Source organism: Elephantulus edwardii, unplaced genomic scaffold, assembly GCF_000299155.1.
Source record: "Elephantulus edwardii isolate Elephantulus edwardi_28Jun2011 unplaced genomic scaffold, EleEdw1.0 scaffold00076, whole genome shotgun sequence".
NCBI lineage: Eukaryota > Metazoa > Chordata > Mammalia > Macroscelidea > Macroscelididae > Elephantulus > Elephantulus edwardii.
In genome coordinates, this window is record NW_006399826.1 from 5,625,257 (window position 1) to 5,630,488 (window position 5,232).

Sequence of the window (5,232 nt, forward strand, 5' to 3'; positions counted from 1 at the left end):
CACATAACAACAACAACATAGATTTTATGAGACAGAGTAGAACGGCCCCATGGGGTCTCCAAGATTATAATTCTTTAAGGGAGCTTATTGCCTCCTCTTTTTTACACAGAACAGCAGATGGTTTCAAACCACTGACCAGTTGGTAAGCAGCCCAATATTTAGCCTGGAGGGCTATCAGGGCTGCTCTGGGACATGGTCAGAACTCTAGAAACAGATTGGGCATGAGATATGTTGTGCTTAATTGTTGCTGAGGCAAAGCTGTGGTTGGCTGTTGATAAAGAGCTTTTCTGTTTATTATGTACCATCGAGTTAGAACCAACTCATAGCTGATCCTCCAGCAGGTTTTCTGAGGCAGCCAATTTTATTGGAGAGGAGACTGCTCATCTTTCTCCTGTGAAGCAGCTGGTAGATTCGAACTAAGTGCTTTGGTTTGGCAGAGCTATTCCTTACAATTAGCCCATCAGAACTTCCTACTCCTTGGTAAAGAGTAGATCCTGGAATTAGCTTGCCCCAACGGCACAGGGAAGTTATTAGGGGGAATTCAGTCCAGTAGATGGCCTTGGTACTCCATGATGAAGCTAGTTGCAGAATGTTTTGTGGGGCACACAGTCTAATCTGGGGAACAGAAGATGAAGAAACAAACAGCCCCCAAAGGCCTCTATGTGTCTTTTCTCTACACCGGAAATGTGTTACTTCCTTTCTTTCTCAGTCGACCTGAAAGTCAAGCAGGATTATATTTCCTTTTACAAGAGCATTGAAGTCAGTAAGAAGCAATGACATTCTCAGGCAACCCAGTTGGCAAGTGGGGTAGACATAACCCCAGGCTATCTGACTAAAGATGATATGTTCTTCCTTCTGTTGCTTCTATGTGGAGCATAACCTGTAGGATGTTTAAACTACTAATCAAAAGACTATGTCTCTACCATTTTTAATCCACCAGCTGCTGCTCTGTGAGAGAAAGATGGGGAGTCTCCTTCCATTACAATTAAAAACAAAAACAAAACAAAACTCACCAAACTCAATAGAAGAGCTTTTGGAACTCAAGGGAGGGTCACTGAGAGTTAGAACTGACTCGATGGTGATGAGTTTGAGCTTTGATTGATTCCATGTAAACAGTGAAGCCCCAAGGATGGGCAGTGTACAACATCCAGTAACCCAGCAGTCAGCTACTGTTACAAACTCAGTGAGTAGGCCTAGGGCTGGTCAATGGCAGAGCCATCTCCTCAAGAGATGCATCTGCAGTCTAGACTTGGGTGAACCATATCCTAAAGTAGTATTTGTATACTGAAATGAGAGGGATTTGCGCGGGGACAGGAAATATTGCAGTGACCAGAATCAACCTGGAAACCTCCCTGGCCTCACATGCCTAGGACCAGGACTAGGAGACAGTCTTCTTCCTCAGGTCCCATGCTGGGCAAAATTAAAGGGGCAGAAGCAGACATCAATTCTAGGATGTTCTCTTAAAGTGGGAACTGCTTGAAGAAGAGAATGGAAAAATGCAGAAACCATCCAGCCTTAGCCAATGTGCACACTAGTTCGATTCCCTTCAGGTGAATATGTTTTCTTTAGGCCCACCCTGTTTTTTTTAGGCCATACAGTTGGAGCTGGTGTTTATTTCCAAGGTTGTGGTATATGATGGGGAAAAGTTCTCTGGAGAAAAATTTTGGGGCTCATTAAACAGTGGGTAGAAGAGGAGCAGAGAATGAGGGAGGGAAGTGAAGAGAAAATTATAGCCAGGTGATGTTTGCTTTTCCTGTAGGAAAGAACCTGAAATAATTGCATCTCCTGTTTGGAACATTTTTATTTTCCACACTTCATTCCTGTTTTATGCAAAGCAATGGGTTTGGAGAGTACAATCTTTAGGGGAAACTCTCCCCTGGAAATATATCACTGTACCTAAAAGATGTCTCAGATCATTGAGAGGTGGGGTGGGAAACCGATATTTATTTACAGAGGAAGAGAGCAGAACTTATAAAACACTTTGTACTTGGGATTTTTATCCAAACAAATGTTATTCAAACAAATTGGCTTCCCTTCGGATATGGCTAGAGAAACTAATGAATGGTTACCATCTATCACCCAAACTTAGCTACAGAGAGACGGGAGCCTCTCCTGGATTATTCGCTGGATTTTTATGTGTGTATGCATGTGTATTTGTGTGTGAAATAAGAAAGGAAGTAGTGGCCTATATTTTGAGTAGGGCACCTTTGTTGGTAGTTGTTTTTTTCATCTCATCATCTTTATAGGTGGCTAATGCTTTTATTCTCTCCTAATAACCCTTGGGAGACCTCGGGTAGTCCAGTCTGTGGAGAGTTGTACTTCTAACCTGAAGGTGGCTGGTTCAAATTCATCAGCAGCTCCAATACAAAAGACAGGCAATCTCCTCCAGCATTATTTCGAGCCTCTGGAGGCTACTGGAGGGTCAGCTATGAGTCAGCTTTGACTCAGTGACGATCTATTTATTGAATTTTTTTATTTCATATTGGCTTTACAAAATTTGTATACATTGTGTTTTACACTACCCTTCATTCATATTGTGCTTCTTACAATCATTCCCACTCATTGTTTTATAAAATTAATTATTATTGAACTGCATTCACTCTTGCCCTGTCTTTGCAGATTTCTGCCAGATCTTTCCCATTTCCTTTACTCTTATGCCTCTGAGAATGGGGCAATGACTAAGGGCGACAGAAGAAGAATTTATGCCTTTGAACCGTGGTGTTGGAGAAAAGCGCTGAGTATCTCATGGACTATCAAAAGAACAAATATAACTTGGAGAAAGTACAATCCGGAGTGCTGCATGGAGGCAATGATGATGAAGCTTCATCTCACATACTTTGGACATGGTTCTAGGAGAGGCTATTCAGTGGAGAGGGCATTATGCTTGGGAAGTTGGGGAGATAGCAACAGAGAGGAAGAGCCCCAGGCATGTAGATTATCACAGTGACTGTAGCAATAGGTGTCAGAGAATGTGAGCACGTGCAAGAAAGGCACGGTTTAAATCTGTTGTTTCTATTAGGGTTGCTATGAATTGTACTTGATTTGACAGCATCTAACAACAACAACAACAAGTCCCTGAGGAGTTATGCTGTTCAACCAAAAGTGCAGCCTTTCTGGTGATTTAAATCTACCAGTAGCTCTACTGGATAAAAATGGACAGTCTCCTCTGTTCTAAGTTACAGACTCTGAAAACCCAGTGGAAGATATGCTATGTGTAAGTTCCAACTCCACTCCAGAGAGAGCTGAGTTGAGTGTTGCCCATGACACGAGAATGAGCTCAATGGTAGGATACCAGGCTTTGACCACAGTACAGGAAGACAGATTGTTTTGGTCAGGTTGGCTTTCCTGAAGCTCTTTCTATTAAACCACCACCCACATGGAAAAACAAACCAAAACAAAAACACAACAACAACACAAAACAAAAGAGATGTTCCTTTGTAAATGCCCTCTTATCCGTCTCTCTCCTTGATTTTACCAAGATTGAGCCTACGGAGCTTTGTGATTTTAGGACTTTGATCACACACACTGTCTTCACTGATGGGGCTGGAGAGAAAGGGTAGGAGGATGCTGGAGGAACAGTTCTGAAGAGTCAATCTCATTAATTTTTCACAGAGATGGAAGTTTCCTAAACTCTGTTCTGTAATACCAGCAGCTGAGCCTGGAGGGAGAGGGAGCTCACAGCCAAGTACCATCTGGGGTGTGGAGCCTTCGAGAGTGTTCATGAGCTGTGTTCTCTGGAGGAAATGGAGGAACAAATTGAGAAGAGAAATTGAAAGAAGTTCAAAGGGATTGGAGTTGAAGTAAATTTGGAGATGCTTCTGCAACCACAAATCACTTTGGTCCTACTGTACACAGAAGCTCATGGCTACAGAGGGATGTTTCATGGCCTAAAAATCTAGTAATAGATATTAGAAATCAGTGTAGAAGAAACCTTATAGATAATGTATCATCCTGGATATTTTCCAAACTCTGTTAAAATCACCAGAAAATTACCAGGAACATTTTTAGTACTTGATGCCTGGAATGTCGTTATTTGAGATAATGTTCAAGTGGTATATAGTGGAGTCCAGAATTGCACAAAGTTTTAAAACTGTTGAGGAGACTTTAATGTACAGATACTATTCATAAATTGTGATATAATCTACACTGTGAATTTAGACATAAACTAACTGATTGCTGGAGAAGTTGTCTAAGAACAGAAAATACGTATAAACTAAAGCACCAAACTCTTCTTGTTGAATTGACTATGACTCGTAGTGATCTCCTCAGTTGCTGACTAGAATTGTTAAGGCTTTATTGGTTATGATCTTTGGGGAAGCGAACAGTCAAGTCTTTTTACAATTGTTAGTGATGATGCTGTCAGATGATTTGAAGCTACTAAACTCTCAAGTAACAACTGAGCACAAAGCATTTGTATCACCCTGATTCTGACACTTCATCAAGATTCATGTCACAGAAGTAGGGTTCCAGTTTCTCCCCTCCAGAACTGGAACCGTTCTCCCCCCAGCTTCTGGGCGCATTGATAAGTGCTGGGCAGCCTTATTCCAGAGACTGGTGGATGATTCTGTAAAGTACAGGACATAATTTTTTTTTTGTTTTTAGTTTTGTGTTTTATTTATTTAAGAAGTTCAGGCCTTGACTGTATATTTCCGCAGTGGGTACAGGCGCTCTTTTGGCTGCTGCTTCTTGGTCTTCAGGTTCTCCTCATGCTTGTTGAGCCTTCGGCGCATGACACATGTTTTCTTGGGCCGCAGATCCAGGGGTGTGTACTTCTTGCCCTTATAGTATTTTCTGAGGTTCTCCTTCTGAGTCTGGTTAATAAAAGTGAGAACACGGGCAATGGATTTTTGGACAACTCGGATTTTGGAGAGCTTAGAAGCCGCACCACCTGTGACTTTGGCAACGCGCCCCTGGGAAAGCTCCACCTTCAGATCGTCCAGCTGTTTTAACAGCTCCTCCTCCTTCTTGCCTGGAAGAAGGTCCCGAGCCTTGATTTTGACCATGGCTGAGCGATAAAACTTGGCTGCCGCCTGATCCAAGCCCAAGAGAAAGAGCAGTACAGGGCATCTTTGAAGGGCCTTCTCACCACCAGAGCTCCATGGAGAGTAGATATTTTAGCTCAGTTCCTTCTCTCATCGATACTAATTGTCCCAGTCTCCCATAAGTGTGTTGACTCGAATTATATTCTCCATGTCACCACAGTTTCTTCCTGGTTTACGGTTCTTGTCGCTA

The 5,232-nt window shown here is 42.3% G+C and overlaps 1 pseudogene; it reads right to left on the reverse strand.

The window, feature by feature from the left end:
* Positions 1 to 4,628: 4,628 nt before the first annotated feature.
* LOC102853052 lies at positions 4,629 to 5,003 on the reverse strand (annotated as a pseudogene).
* Positions 5,004 to 5,232: the final 229 nt, after the last annotated feature.